The 17,015-nt window shown below is 37.5% G+C and overlaps 1 protein-coding gene across 1 annotated transcript in view; it reads left to right on the plus strand.

The window, feature by feature from the left end:
- LOC131962916 (fibroblast growth factor 14-like) overlaps nucleotides 1-17,015 on the plus strand; it is a 64,359-nt gene that overhangs the window by 8,929 nt on the left and 38,415 nt on the right. The gene's annotated exons all lie outside the window — the stretch shown is intronic.

The raw sequence follows: 17,015 nt of genomic DNA on the forward strand, positions 1-17,015 counted from the left end.
CAGTAAACAGGAAAAGAAGTAGAGAGAAAACAACAAAAAGAGATTGCTACAGACGAGAGAAAATAATGAGAAGTCTTCAGTATTAGGTTCAATTGATCAACTTATAATAGTTCTTTCCTGTCAGAGGAAACAGCTGATCAGTCATGTGAGTTAAATGTTCGCTACGTCAGAACTTATTCAGAAAAATGTTTCCATCTCCTGTTTAGCGCATTTTTTTTTTTTAGAAAAAGAACAACCTCAAGCAAGTAATAAAACTTTATGCAAATTTTCAAAAGTTTTATTGAACTCTGGTGTTTCCATCAAGCTTTTCTCATGCGAGTCTTTTAAATCTGCATCACAATTTGTTGATGGAAAATACTGACGAGTTCCCACTCTGTAGCTTTTTCTCGGCACCTCGTCTCTTTATCTCCACTTCTTTCCTTTTGTTCTACCTCTCCCTCACACACACTTGAGTTGACTTTTAGTCTTCTCTTGTCTGCGTTAACCTTTTGCTCGATGACAGCCCTGCATGACATAATCGCCATATCTGTCCCACTCACTATTTGTGTGTGTGTGTCCTCCTCTGGGGCCGTGCTGGGGGACTTCAGGGGATTTAAGAAGTGAGTTGTCAGTGGAGTCTAATGGGTTGGAGCTTACAGGTGTGTTAGCCATGGACTATGAGTTTATACTGAAGGTGGCAGAAAGGAGAATAAAAGCTGCTATGGGCAAAATAGATCCAGGTAAGACACTATTTACACTGTAAAAATATATATACATCACAATCTCCCAGCAAAAACAGTTTTCAGTGTCAACTGTGTATATTTACTTATTTACACTATATTTATTTGGCGATCATTAGCACAATTTAAATAATTTTATATTCTTTGCAAAAGTTTGCTTGAATTTAAGTTAACAGTTTGTTTTAAACACGGCTAATGGGAAATATAATTTACTTTTTTAACTTCAGTTATGTGGGTGCCTAAAATTACTATTTTAGTGCTTAAATTAATCAATATCATCTTATGTACATTCAATATTTAGGATATTTTCACCACAAGCCTATCCTACGAGGAGCTGAGGCTGTTGGATCCTTCTATGTTCTTTTCAAAACCTCCAGACTCCTTTTGACAAAAATATTAATTTAACTTTGAAGAACACAGGAGTTGGTCTACCGCTGCCCTGATCAGCTGGTTTGTTATTTTGTGACTTTGGTGAATCTGAACTAACCCTTTGAAAACACTTAAGTCACACAATAACACAAACAAAGTAGCCAGTCGAGGAAGAAGCTGACAAGCAACTCCTCTGTTCTACGATGTCAAATTACTGTTTTTTTTAATGGAGTCTGGTGGCTTTTGAGTGAGTTTAGAACTACTCCAGTGTAAACTAAAACAGGGCTGTCTGACACTTAAGTAAAATGGTGAAAATATTCTAAATATTATGTATTCTACTGACTATAATAAGTACCTAATACAACCCCTCTTTAAATGAATCCAAACTATCCCCAAAAATAGCACAGAAATGACTGAGGTTGACGACAGGCAAAAATTATCCTACCAATGCAAAACTAATCCGATCCAGGCAGGATTTAGGCGGATTTCAGTGTCGGGCTCAATAATAATAGTCAACATGAACCAACACAGGTCAGAACACAGCGGAGTGATATATAATGAGAATATACACAACAGAGGGTGATAAGTAAAGTGTCATACAGCCATGAAGACATTTACTTGCCAGTCAGGGAATACAGTATACTTTAATCCACCTAATCCTTAAAATCCACTTTAAATATTTAATTTATTGAGTAGTGATCAAGGTCAGGTAGAATCACAACACACACACACACACACACACACACACAAAAAGCTGTGCTGGTGGATTAAACATGAGGTGGCAAACACCCCCATGAATATTGTCCCACACGGGTCACTGTAGGTGATTATTTACTGGGCAAGCAAACTTTTTGAAAGCAGAATTTGCGGAAATATGCAGCCAACACATACCACCAGTTCAAGAGAGACGCATTAGCCTATATATATATATATATATATACATTAAAAAATGTAATTTCATGCCTTTTGTCTAGTTTTAAATGAATTGTAACGCATGCTAACATTCTGTCATCCTGAATCCATTGCCCCTGTTCTCAATGAAGTCGCAGGTAAGAGAGGAATTACTGCACACACATGCACAGACTGTATGTAAGAAGGAAAAGGGACATATCAGCTGTATTACACAGGTTCTGAGTTAGTAAAGTTAGTTTTAATTGGTTGGATTTGTTAGTCTTTTGAGTTCCTTTGTCTTCACCCAGCGAGGCCAGAAATCACGACTGGCCACAACAATACGAAGATCCTTTTCCAAAAATCCACAACCTCGCCGGTTAGCCTCCTCCGCTATCCAACTGTGAACCTTTCTCCACGGAGAGGTGTGAGGAATAACAAGTGTTTTCACAACAAAATAGCTGAAATTAGGCATTATTTTTGCTCAGACTAAGCTGAGTGGAACTGTTGCCGAGAAAAATAGGCTTAAGTTCTCGCCCAGCGTGTGCACGACTGTGGGCGGCACTGAAAACATTCTGCTTTGTTGAGCCTTGAATGCTTAACAAATTTTTTATCTCTTGTCACATTATCTACCTACGCTTTTTGTTCCTGTTATTCCAAACTAATTCTGTCTTCTTGAGTCAGCCGACACAACAGAAAGTACTTAGATAGTTGACATATTGTCACTGTTTTTCATGCTGTAACTAGCAAAACAAAAGTTTTTAAACTTGTGTTAGAAATGTTTTTTTTACTCTGTACCAACAAAGACGGCGGGGATAAGAACCAACTCAAGTGCACAGTCTTTCATAAGATGCCATAGTGTTGTGACAGAAATGCCAACACAATGGAACAACGACCCGCCAGAGATGTGACTGACTCATTAGAGACAGGCCAGTGAGGTAAACATGCAGAGGCATGAGAAGAAAATCACTGTCATTACTCATTTAAAGGGCCAGTACAGTGAAAAGTAGCGCTGGCAGAGAGGAGCGGTGGGCTGGGAGTTGTGGTTGAGCTGAGATTGAAGGAGTGCAGCTGTTGGGGAAACCATTTAATTCTAAGTGCTTTCTGACCCAGATCACTGCAACACACTCGCACACATACACAACCACAGAGGAAGAGAGAGTAAATTAATTCATATTGACAGATGCATTATAGTTCTCTGACAATGATCCAGCCAGTACAATACTATCGTCTCCAGCACTACACTGTACTCAAGTGATTCCACTCAATTCACTAGGGAGTCTGCTGGTGATGTCCTGCTGTATTACAGCCATCATCGTTTCTTGTGCCTTATCCTTACCATCCCTTAGAGCAGGGGTGTCAAACTCAAATACACAATGAGCCAAAATTTTAAACTTGAATAAAATCGCTGAACAAATAAACCTTTTAATATTTACCAAACATTTTTTGCTTTAACATTAAATATGGAACCAGCAACGCTTATAAACATACAAAAAATAACTAAATAGTGCAGACATGCAAAATCAAATTTCAAATAAAAAACACATCAATGTCATTAATTTACAATAATAATATAATAATTTGGTATTGCCTCGCGGGCCAAATAAAATTACACTGCAGGCCAAATTTGGCCCACGGGCCAGAGTTTGACACCCCTGCCTTAGAAGGATAGTTTGGATTTATGTGTAAACTATTTTAATGATTTTGTTGCTGTCCATAACAGTTTCATTTGGCTACTTTTTCTCAACCGTAGAACTTTCATGTACTTACGCATGAGCACTGCAGAACAGCTGTTTTGGTCTGTATCGAACAGAAACAAGTCTGTCATTGCATTTTTTGTCAATAGTCATAGATATCGGCTTCTGTTCCCTCCACATAAACTTAAACAGGGCTGTCTGTTTAGCAAGGTAAAACTGTGAAGATATTCTAAATATAGCTTGATTGAACTTTAGAAAATGTGCATAAACCTTTTTTAAGCTTGCTTGAGGTAATTTTTGTCTTTTTCAGAAAATAGTTAAGCTAGTTATAGCTAAATCGGAGATGGAAACCTTTTTTCTGAAGTTCTGACTTCGCAAACATTTAACTCACATGATTGATCAGCTGTTTCGTTCTGCAGGAAAAACCCAAAAGAACAATTGTACATTGCCCAGTCTCCATTTTCTCTCTTGGGTTGACAAAGTTGTCCAATCAGCAACCTCTCTTCTTCTCCTGTTTACTGACGGATTAGCCTGCAGCGATGCATAACACTGCCATCTTCTGGCCAAAGTACGTTACTGCAGCTTTGTAAATTCACTCTAAACCAGTTGATGGAAACGTCCCATTTTCTTTAATGTCACATTTTCAACATTTTGCTTCCACTTTAATGGAAACACGGCGCAAACTTTTACACACGTTTAAACATTTAAACACTTGAATATTTTTTAAGGTAAACAGCCCTTAAAATTACTTTTTTTGTCAATGGAGTCTGGTGGCTTTGAGGAATTCATAGATATTGGATCCAGTTCCCGCTGCATGAACTGAAACAGGGCTGTCTGTCCACAAGGTAAAACAGTGAAAATATTCTAATTGTAATGTAAACTTACATAGATATAGATTTCGTTTTCAGTGTCTAAAATATCTATTGCTGCTGTCCCTGTCCACAGCACTGCATTGCTTGAACAAACTCCAATTCAAACTTATTTTGTCATTCATAGAGAATGAAAGAAAGCTACATGTTGACACTGGGATTGACTAATAGAAATGCAGTGACAGCATACACTCTCATAGTAGTAATTGAATCCAGATAAAAGCCGCAGCCTCGTTGAAGTCGGTGCTCATATCCAGTCATGATGTGCAGCTGAAGTGGAGATATGTTTGGATAAGAGAGAGGAGATGAAGCGGCAGTCTGCTTGACTGACTGCACTGCACGATCTATTTAAAGAGAGATTTAGAGAGAATGGGAAAGCATGAAATAACATGAGCTTTAGACACACAGCTTACAATGAATCGCCCCTTTTCTCTTCACATTTCTTATATTTTTTGAATTTGTTGACTTCCCTTATGATTGATATTTAGAGTGATGTCTGTAAATGGATATTTAGAACCTAAGATATAATGTGATAAAAGTTATTGTAAACATTTCTTAACTGTGGTCTAGCAAATCTTGTTGGTGTTGACTCACTGCTTCAGACTGTGCCACATTCTCCTACACTACATTTTCATATTATATAAACATATTTTCAATCCCTCCGCCACCTCCACCCAGCTTTGACTTTGAGCACCTCCTTAATTCAAACTCTAGCTTGAAGGATTTCTGCCTTCAGTCTCTGTAGTTATCTCTCCCGCATCCCCACAGCTCCACCCTCTCCCCGTCCTCTTTACTTCTGACTTTTTGGGGAAAGATCTGGAGCGATTATGTAACCGCTCTGACGCAGAAGTCCTCCATTTCCAAGTGTTATCATCTTAAGTGGAAAATTGTCATTCAGCCTCCTAACACACCTGCAGTAGCTGCTGCTTGTGACCTCTGACCTCGCTGTCTGAAAAAGCCTTAAAATAACATGTAACTGAAACGAGAATGCTTCATACACATCCAGTGTCTCCTGTCTTTCTACGGTTGGTGACTCTGGGGAAAAGGCACGACTAACCCGAATTGACTTTCACTGTTATTACTTCACACTTCAAAGTACCAACAACACCAGAAATATTAGAACAGCACTTCCTGGGGATATCCCCATGAAATGTCCCTAAAGGCTAAAAACAGAGAGCTTTTAAAAGAGCGATCAATAGTAATATGTGAGGTGTTTAGAGGGCCACAGTCCATGAAGCCCTCTATTACCGACAGCCAAGTACTTAAAGGGATAGTTCGGATTTTTGAAGTGAGCTTGTATGAGATCCTCCATGTATTACCTGCTGCAGATGATGGTCTGCTTGTTCCAGTTTGGAGAACCGAACGCTGCAGACAGGAAACAGACTGCAGACGGGCCTGTCACAAAACATATTTTAACAGCTTAATTTTTGGCTGTTTTATGGCTTTATTGATAGTCAAGAGATTTAGAGTGACTCTGCCTGCATGTGAGGACAGAGTCTATATGCGCTCTACCAGATGTGCCACTGGGACGCCCCATTTTAATGTATTTAAACAATTTAAATAGGACCCACAGTATTGTTTCCTAGATAAGCATCCCTACCAGTAACAGAGATGAATGCATCCTCATACCTAATATTAATGGTCATTGTTTCAAACATGGTTAACTCTTTGAAAGGTCACCGTTCGGTTAGGCTAAGCAGCAAAATGACTTGGTTAGGTTGAGAATAAGTTCATGGTTTAGTTAAAGTAAGTTTGTTTGTTATGTGTGTAAGTTAACCTACGTTGTGAACATGATACGATATGTATGTTATGCAACTTAACTCGCATCTGAAAGTTAAAATGATGTTGACTTTTGGTTTCACACGAGACACCAACAGTGGTCTAACTAAGTTGACTTAGGTACAGAAGTTAAAATAACCCTAGAATCCAAAGGTCATAGTTCTGTGTTTGTTTCCCCTAAACAGACTTTATTTGCCCAATTGAATCTAATTCCTTCTCCAAACACAGCAACTGACTTCCTCTTTTACTCTCTTCATAATGTCCACGGCCACTAGAGGTCACCGTCTGACAATAAACGTAAATATAGGAAATAATATATTGCTTGTTCAAAGAAGATACATTTTCCAGTCTTTTTGAGGCAAAATCTCACAGTGGATTCACTTTCCTGATGATCTTATCCTTTGTCTTTTATCTCAGATCTCCTCAGTTCATCTTGTTTCCAATTAAATCAGCTTCCGCACCTTTCGGTTTAGGGTCAAGTTATTCTTTAAAAACTTTCAAATATTGAGGCTCAGACAATGCTCTCTCCTTATCCTGAAATATTTCAGAAAGTTATACTTGTGATAATAAAGTTTACTTGAACCACCCTGGAGGTTTCTGACACCCAGTAGATGTAAAGTTGCTCACTGGTCTTTGTGCTGCGAGCAACAGAGGTGTCAGAAAAAAATCAGGATGAGAGAAAAATAGGTGAAACAGAGAGAACGAGGAGAAAGAGGGGAGGGGGATACAAGACACTAGAGGCAGCAGATAGAGACGGGAGAAAAGAGAGAGGGGATGTGAATGAATAATTTAGTCCCTCCATTCCTTCTCTCCTCCTCCCTGCTGAGTTAGGGATGTTACAAAGATAGATGAAGAGAGGAGAAACAGAAAGGAGATTAAACAAGATGAGGGGAGAAAAAAGGAGATTGGAAAGATGAAAGGAAAAGCAGAGGAGAGAGGACAACGAAAGGAGGTTAGAGAAAAAGATAGGAAAGGAATGGAGATGAAACGGAAGAGTGTAGGCTAGGAGAGGAGACAAGGATAGGAGATGGGATGAGAGGAAGCAAGTTAATGAGAGGACACAATGAAAGAAGATAAAAGGAGACGGGGCGAAGAAAGGAGATGAGATGAGTGGAAACAAGAGGAGGAGAGGAGACAAGGAAAGTGGATGACATACGAGGAAACATGTAGAGGAGAGGAGACAAGGAAAGAAAAATATTGAGAGAAGGGAAGAGGTAACAAGGAAAGTAGATGATTGGTAACAAGTAGAGGAGAGGAGACCAGGACAGAGTGAAGGAAAGGAGAGAAGACAAGGATAGGATATGAGAAGGGATAAGAGGAGAGGACACAAGGAAATGATCGGTGGCAAGTAGAGGAGAGGAGACAAGGACAGAAGATGAGATGAGAGGAAACAAGTTGATAAGGGGATGCAGGGAAAGACAATGAAAGGAGACAGGACAAAGAAAGGAGATGAGATGACTGAAAACTGAAAGTGGAGGTGAGAAGACAAGGAAAGAAGAGAAGGAGAGATGAGGACAGGAGACATGGGAAGAAGAGGAGAAGGGATGGGAGGAAAGGAAACAAGGAGAGAAGACAAGAAAAGAAGATGAGAGGGGATAAGAGGAGAGGAAACAAGTATGAGTATACAAGGAAAGGAAATGATCAGTAACAAGTAGAGGACAGGAAACAAGGAAAGAAGTGAAGGAAAGATGAGAAGACAAGGAGAGAATATTGGAGAAAAAGACAGAAAGGAAAGGAGGTGAAACAGGTGAAAGTAGGCTAGGAAAGGAGATAAGAGGAGAGGAGACAAGGAAAGAAGAGGATCAGTAATGAGTAGAGGAGAGGAGATAAAGACAGAGGAGGAGAGGAGGAGAAAAGGAGGGCATCGTTGTTCAGTTTGTGTACGTGCGTGTGTGCAGGAACATAAAGTCAGAGACGCAGTAGGATGAATGTAATTGATGCCAGATGTGTGTTGTCCTCTCAGCATTCAGCAGGTGTCCTCTCTCTCCGTTCGGAGACCCACCTGCGTCACTAATCACTCGTTACCTTGGCAACAGTGGACTTCCCCGTGTCTGTGCCTCTGCGAGTGTGTACGTGTGTGTGGGCGGGTGTCTGAGCGCGAATTATGACTCATCCTGCTCCGTGCAGAGTGGCTATCCTCACACTCCCGTCTGGGGAAACACCCACCCACATCTGTTAGCTCCCTGTCTCCCTCTCCTCCTCCACCTGCCGCTCCATCACTCCTCTCTCTCCGTCATCCCCTCTCTTTTATAGCTCTTGATTTAATGCGTCTAAATGCAGAAGTGTTATGTTTACCTGTTGCACACTCACAGCAGGAGAGGAGCAGTTTAATTAGCATGAACAGCCGCAGTCTCCATGATCAAACAAAGAGCGCCACCTACAGACAAGCAGGGCTGAGGAAGTCTGGGGACAGCTGCACAAACACCTTACATTAAGATTCTCTTTTAAATCTGAGTTAATAAAATCAGTTGCACAAAACATCCTCAAGTCTTCTTCTTCAGGTTTCCTTCAGTTTCCCTCCTTGTCTTGGTCTTATATTTAAGGAATTGCACAAGTTTCACAATCAAAATAAGGGGAAAAAAAGGTACCTCTGACTGCCACTTAACTGATACATGGCTGTGTTTATGTTATGCTATTTTTATTTTGGCATATGGCACATTATGTTAACATTACCTTCCTCTAATGAGAAGGAGCTTCCTAAAGGCCCTACTGTTGAAATAAACAATTATTAAATAGTAACATAAGGATATCATCTTTAATATGATCAATTTCTGGATCCTGCAGAGATTCTTTACAGTGAGTCTAACCTAAAGATTAATTGTAACTAAGTTAACTTTAGTAAAACATTATTCCTACCAGTTTTGTTTGACTCCTTTCTCTAATTAGTCATTTCTTTTTTGGCCAGAAATAACAAACAAACCATCATATTTTTTCTGGATTTCTTACTTTTAACTATGTTCTTTCTTATAATGAATTCTTCTGGAAGTATGATTTTTTTGGTTTGGTTTTGATTTGGTTTTCTTTTCTTCTCTTCTGCCATTTTAGCAACTTATTAGGCCGACTTTGAGAAAAGAAACAATGGACTTTTATACTGCAAATCTCAAATAGTTCCATAATTACCTGAACTATTTCCTCAACTAAGGAAACATGTTCAAAGTTCCTTAGCAAAGAAAAAACCTAAACTCTAAGAGTAATACTTTGTGCAGCCGGCATCTTGCACTTATTGATAAAATATATAAATAAAAATCATTCATGTTTATATCAGTTTCACCTTTTGAATCTTTAATTTAAAGGAATACTTTTGGGAAATCAATGTGACATTATCCTCTCAGGAAAGAAAACAAGTGATTGCACAACTATTCTTCTAAGCAGTTTGATGAGCTAGTAGGATTTCTAAAGTTATAAAGCTGATCAAGTAACACAAGTATGCACGGCCAACTCCTTGAAACTAAGGGGCATAGCCAAAAAAGACAAAAGTACACAAAGTTACGGAGACAGCACTTTTCAACAGAACAAAATCACAATGTTGAAAAATGAGAAAATGTTCCCCATCTGGCCTCAAGCACAGCTCCTCCATTGTACTGTATATGTCTGAGTTTTTTGGTGAACGCACAGAAAACAAAGATCACACCAAAACAGTCATCCTCCCACATGCAACATGTTCACTACTCCTCCCAAGGTAGCTGAGCAGTTTGGTGCCGGTTCTGTACAATGACTTCTTTTTTCCTCTTTGGCGTAGGCAGCACTTCTTTGTTGGTGAAGAGAACAAGACAGTCTTGCTTTCACCGTCTAATTGCTATTGTTTCTGGACGGTTCCTTGGGTTTCTTCCATTATTTTGCTATATAAAGATCGATGTCGTGAATAGCAAAAAAAAGTCCATAGACAACAATATTCCTGGCCAACTTGCTCAAATAGGGTATTGTTTAAAACCTTTTTTTAACCAGGATATGTCTCTTCCGACACATCAATTTGCACATTTTCTAGATTATTTTTCACAGCTGCAATGTGCACACTTCAAGTTATTAAAACAATCCAATATATGTGTTTGACTGAATAGTTCTGCTTTGCATGAAGGCAATAATCCCTGCATCCAAAGCTGTACCTTAATATTTTCTTTCCCTATTTGATTCTTCATTTTTTTACAAAATAACAACTTATTTCTGGCCTTCTTTCTGTCCCTGTGGAATGTCTCTCTCCTCCTCTCTTCTGTCCTCCAGTGTTTACTGCTTCAGTACAGTTACCTCAATAAACTCTATTCCATCGAGGGTTTATTTTCATCATCTGTACATCTTTTGCACAGAATAAAAGTTACACTTATTGGCTTTTTTCTCGCAGGGCTTTCCCATTTTCACATCTCTGAACATTAACAGAGGTAGTTTGAAATTATTGAAGTGGTTTTGTACTTAACCATAGTATATTACCTATAGTAGATGGAGTACCAACTCGAAAGACTCCAAAAAAATCAGTTTACACGATGCTTATTTATGAATATTTTCACCTCTTTACTTCTGTTCTATGCTCTCATCAAAGCCACCAGACTCCATTGGAAAAAATGATAATTTTACCTCACTACTTGTTGATCTACTGCTGCCTTGATTGTTTAGTTTGGTGTTTTAACTGGTTAGCTTGCATTCACTGTCTCAAAATAACACAAAGTTACATGATAACACTAACAAACTACAAGACATGATGTATGTGAGGTAAAATTGCTGATTTTGTCAATGGAGTCACTGATTTTTTTATTTTTATGTGGCCCTTTTTTAAGGTGGCTAAAATACATTTTGCAGCTTTACAATTGCATTACAGTTATAAGGAGTTATTTTAACTAACCACCAATATATCTCTACTGAAACTGAGTAGATAAATGAAAATATGATGTGCTGTGATAGAGATCTGTCCATCCCTTGTTGTTATGAAAAATCCTGAAGACTGATTAGTTACAGAGCAGGAGTAGCTTATGAAAGTGAGTAATGTATGAATTTGAAATGCTGTAAAGAAGCAAAGTGTGTAAAAGAGAGGGTAGAAAGAGGAGGTGGGTGCTGTTTTGTTTTCGTGCCTGTAGAGGGTGCTGCTGCCTCTGAGCAGACCCAGAGGAAAATTATGCAGACACATTAATATGCAGTAAAGCTGAGTGTGTATCTGTGTGTGTTCTCTTCCCGCAAACCGTGTGCCATGATGCAGGAAGATTTTGGATGGGCTGAGTTGTTTTTCTAGGGGATGCATGGTGGAATAAGTGGATGGAGTGCGAAGGATTTTTCTTTTGAACTTCAAGAGCCGTGCCCCGCCTTCCCTCCGATGTTATAAAAAGCAGCAAAGAGATGAATTTTAATGTAAATGAAGCTTTGATTTATTCATAACTCCTTCACTCGGACTGACCTGGATAAAACGGCGTACACACACCCTTCTTTCTCACACACCCACGAGTACACACACATTTTCTTTTTCTGTTCACTTTTTTTTTTCCGCTGTCTGGGAGAAAGACAAGCAAGGGCGAAGTGGTTGTTCCTTCTGTATCTGAATTGTAGTGTGTCAGCAACATGAAAGACAAAAGAAGGAAAGCCTGTGGAAGATTCTGGGTTTTACCTGCTGAAATGGGACAAAGATGAAGATCTATGCTGACAGACTGCTGCTGCTGCTGCTGCTGCGTCTATATAAGTCTTTGAATATATGCTATAAAAAGGCCAAGCAAAGCATAGTATATCAGGATGAAAATGATAAACGCACTAACATACACTACCGGTCAAAAGTTTTAGAACACACCAACTTTTCCAGAATTTAATTGAAAATGATGCAGTTTAATGTGTCAGTCTACTCTGAAATTAATGCACATTTAAAATTCTTTATTGAGCATGATAGTGTTTTGAAAAAAAAAAGATTCAAAATCACATTTTATGTTGAACTAAAGGACTAAAAAAAGACACAAAATGACAAAAAAAGACACACAATGACTTACAAAGACATGAAAAGAATTAAAAAATGGACAAATTAGCCCGAGACTCCTTGCATAATTCTGAAATGTACATTATCTTTCAGTTTTGGTTAACCTTACCTTTTTTTATTTACCTCTGGCAGTTCACCACTTACCTTCGTACCCTTTCATGCTGTTCATTTGACTTGAACTGCTTGAATTTTTTTAAAAAATGGAAAAATTAGGGTGTTCTACAACTTTTGACCAGTAGTGTATGTTAAGATCTTAAATTAGCCAAAATCAGATAAACTCTTGTCTGCATTCAGAGCTCCGTTTGGTTTCTCTGGCGTTTATATAAGACATTATTCATGCTTTTATCTTGTCTGTGCAGGAGTCCTGTACTGCTACTGATCATTATGTACCCCACACAGGGAACTTCCACTGTGTTATTGATGTACGACCACATGAATGCTGTTATAAATGAGCTCCCATTGTTGGGCTGATATTGTTAGACACTCTGGTGCCACCTAGTGGGCATGAGGAAAAGCATGCATCATATTTCTGTGAAACCTGGAGAAAAGTCTGTGTGCCTCTCTTTGTCTCTCTCCATGTCTATGAATAGCACACCGAGGTGGGAAAGACAGAGGCTGTTCTCTGTCCATGGTGCTGGAATATTTTGGTTAAAGTGTTCTGACCTGCCTCTGACGTCCCGAAACCTCGAAGCGACATCTGATTATTTTTTAATCACTTAAGCTTCCCCCACTGCACTCAAGTCCTTTTTGGATCCACAACACCGAAATAAAATACTTAAAAATGAATAGGACTTTAATTTATTCAGAGTAGGTTTCAAACAAAAAATGTATGTGAAAGTAACACTAATAAAATCCAATAAATGTAGGCTAGAGACACAAGTATTACCAATAATATTATTACTTTAAATCTTTTTTTATTGTGATATATTAACTTTTATAGCAAGCCTTTTTATTTGTTTTAACTTTAAGAAAAAAAGAGTTATAAAAGAAAAAAACACAACTTATTCTTCAAAAAGCAACTGAACAAGAACACAATGATAAATAAATAATTATATTTAAAAGAAGGTATAGATAAAAGAAGGTAGAATGTTTAAAAAGTAATCATGAACAATCAAATAATTTAAGTGATAAAATTGTTTAAAATGAGATGTAATACAGAGATAAAAATGTAATAATAAAATAATATAAAATTAAATAAAATGACTATTATAAAAGAAGAAATACCAATCATTTGTGTAAGAGTAACACTAATAAAATATAATAAATGTAGGCAACAAGTGCAATTAGTATGAAAAATATTATTTTAATTTTTTTTATTGCGATATAATTACTTTTATTTTTTAATTATTTTGTTGGTTTCAACTTTAAGGAAGATGAGAACATGTTATACAAGAAGAAAAACATAAAAGCAACATGAACTCCCACGCAATGATGAAAATAATTAAATAAATAGAAAAAAAGAAAAAAGTAACCATTAACAATCAAATGATTAAGTGATAAAATTGTTGAAAATGAAATGTATTAAAGAGATAAAAATTAAGTAATAAAATAACAATATATATATATTTTTAGACTTTATAGACTTTTTTTATATATTACATTAAATTATAAACAGACTTTTGTAACCATGTCAGTCTATATTTATGATCACCCACATTAACACACATATACAAGTGGTGATAATGTAGAAAAAAATCTTTATTGGTTTTGAAAGGCTTTATTCCCTTGGGGAAATGATTGAAATCGGCGTATTGAATGACAATCAAGCCTTTAGACAGTGAGATATGCTAAGCTGACATTTGGGACTGACAGTGATGGAAACGGTTCAGCCCGTTGGCCACTTGAATGTGCTCTGTAAATTTCATGCTTATGATGGGGGTTCCACCCTGCCTTCAGACCTCCACACAGCCAAACTCTACTGTCCATTATTCATTATGAAGACGGTTAGATTGGAAAGGGTTTGGGGATTTTCTTTGATATGAGTTTCCCCAGAAGAAAGGAAAATTTCATTTCAGCGTTCTTTGTGTCCAGCTGGGTCCCTGCCCAGCTCTTTATTCTGAGAGATGGCTGACCTACATGCTGCTCTGGAAAGACAAATTGGTGCTGGCTTGTGAAATTAAGGCAAAACCTACATCTCAACTTGAAAAATAATAATAATACTTTCTTTGTCTGCTTGTTCTGTGCATGCAACACCTGACACTGCCCGACATACTGTTACATCAGGGAGGAAATGAAATGTGAGTGTCCTCAGTCCTGTAGTATAATCTTACATCTGTCTTTGTATGGCCACGTGTACAGTAGACAAACCAGACATGTGAGGCAGGTAGCCCTCCAGTCTAGCAGCCTGTCAGTCTAGCCCACTTCTTGCATTTTTAAAGCCATTCACAAAGCCTGCCATGACAGCCAGCAGTGGTGGAAGAAGAATTCAGATCCCTTACTGAAGTAAAAGTACTAATACAACACTGTGAAATTACTCCACTACAAGTAAAAGTCCTGCATTCAAAGTTTAATTCAGTAAAATAACAAAAGTATCAGCATCAAAGTGTCCTTAAAGTATTAAAAATAAAAGCACTCATTATGCAAAGTGTCCCCACTGAGATCGTTCTGTATGTTACAAATATATTTTGTATTATTATTTTTGATGCTTTCATGCAAGCAGTGTTTTACCGTCTTCAAGGTCAGGCTCATTTAACTACTTTACCTTAAATTAATTGAATTAACTAAAGCTGACAGCTAAATGTAATGGAGTAAAAAATAAAATATTTGTACCTCAAAATTGTACTTGAGTATTTAGTTACATTCCACCACTGACAGAAGGGATGTATGGGAGGAGGTTATGAGTGGAACAGGTCCCATGAGTTCTTTACTGGTGTCAGTAGGAATTAAAATTAGGATCAAAGGGATGGAACGTTCTTGTTCTGATGGTACAAAGGTAAAGACATAATATATATAATCTGGAACGAAATATGCACTGAAAAAAGTTGCAGTGACATTTACTTAAAAAAAGCTAGGCCCGTTTTTCCACACAAATGTTTGTAATCTTTACTCAGGCTGTTTCTAAGTAATATTTATTTAATAGAACAATTACATTTTACTTGGAAATATCAACTAATTAAGCCAATGAACTGGTTTAGTGAATATTACTTGGAACGAATGATTCAATTTACATACAAAACTGAGGACACATGATTACAAACAATCACTAAGTAATGCACTACATGAAAAACTGCTATTTTAAAGTAAAAGCACTGAATTCGTATTTCTTTGTAGAATTTATATAGATGATTGAAATAATAATTGCAGGGCCAAAACATTTTTTTCAGTGTGGCAACATTTCGTTCCAGAACGCCAATGTGCATTCTATATTATATCTTTACCTTTGTACATTACGTTCCAGAACGCTATCGGTTCCAAATATTGCAACATTTCGTTCCAGAACGCTATCGGTTCGAAATATTGCAACATTATGTTCCAGAAGGCTACCGGTTCCAGCAGACCGTAAAGCCGGTGACGTCGTCCCCACGCCCCGCACACACCCCTGCTCCACGGCCCGGAATGAGGATGACAGGTTGTTTTTGGGAGCGCGTGTGTGACTGCTCGCTCGGCGCGTGGCTCCAGCGACGGTGTGGTTCCAGAGTGCGCTCGCGCTCTCGAACGTCAAGTCACCCGAAACGGCGACCACAGGAACATCCGGTCAGGGCTTTTCAAAATAACATTAACATTATAAAGTCTTGGGCTATTTTGTCCATTTTTTAATCCTTTTCATCTTGCCTGTATACACCACTTTAAAAAAAATGTTTAAATGCCATGTTGGTATAATTTTTTTCAGCACAACCTCACCTATATGACCTGATAATAATTGTTTCATCCTAACTTACTGGATCAACATTTTGAACTCAAAAGAAACAACAGAAAAACAGAAAAACAACATAAAACAACATAAAATGTGATTTTGAATCATTTTTTTTTTAAAACTTCCAAATCACAATCATGCTCAATGAAGAATTTTTAAATGTTTCAAATGTGAACAAAGGTTGCAAATATAACATATAAGAGGGTTACATCCAGTTCTATCATTTTATACTAAATATATTTGACCTTTTCTCATGTTTTACTTGGTATATCATCACCAAACTGAAAGTGGCCTCATGGAGTTTACAGCCAGAACTTTAGAGGTAAATTTACAGCAGTGCTCCACGCTGCTTTGTTTTCTAGTCTAGTCACAATGCCGAAAAACAGAAAAATAAAGGTCCCTGTTGAGTCAAAGGAGACTCAAATAATTACACTATTTGGTCAGTAAAAAGCATGAGATGAACCAGTGCCCCAGAAATGTAGTCACAAAACAGCCAGTGTTAGTTATATATTATTTTTTTAGATAAGCAAAACATTCCATAACAGAGAACCTCTCACAAACAAAAAAATGTTTAACATTCTTCATTATTTTATATATTAGCCTACTTGTTTTTTCTGATGAATTGTATGTATATGTTGTTATAGTAGAAACAAATTAAGATTAAAAATAAATAAATAAGACATTTACAAAAGCAGACATTTACAGCAGAGCAGGGGCTGTTACAAATGAGCTATTATGAGGGTATTTAACAGCAAAAAGAAGTAATATAAATAATGTGGCTAATAAAATGTTTGGGTTTTTTTTAAGACAGTACATTGAACATTCTTGGATCAGACAGAAATTGACCACTTGATGGCAGCAACAAGTAGCAAAATGTAAAATTACAATAAATAAGAATAC

This window comes from Centropristis striata, chromosome 24, assembly GCF_030273125.1.
Source record: "Centropristis striata isolate RG_2023a ecotype Rhode Island chromosome 24, C.striata_1.0, whole genome shotgun sequence".
In the NCBI taxonomy this organism is placed as follows: Eukaryota; Metazoa; Chordata; class Actinopteri; order Perciformes; family Serranidae; genus Centropristis; species Centropristis striata.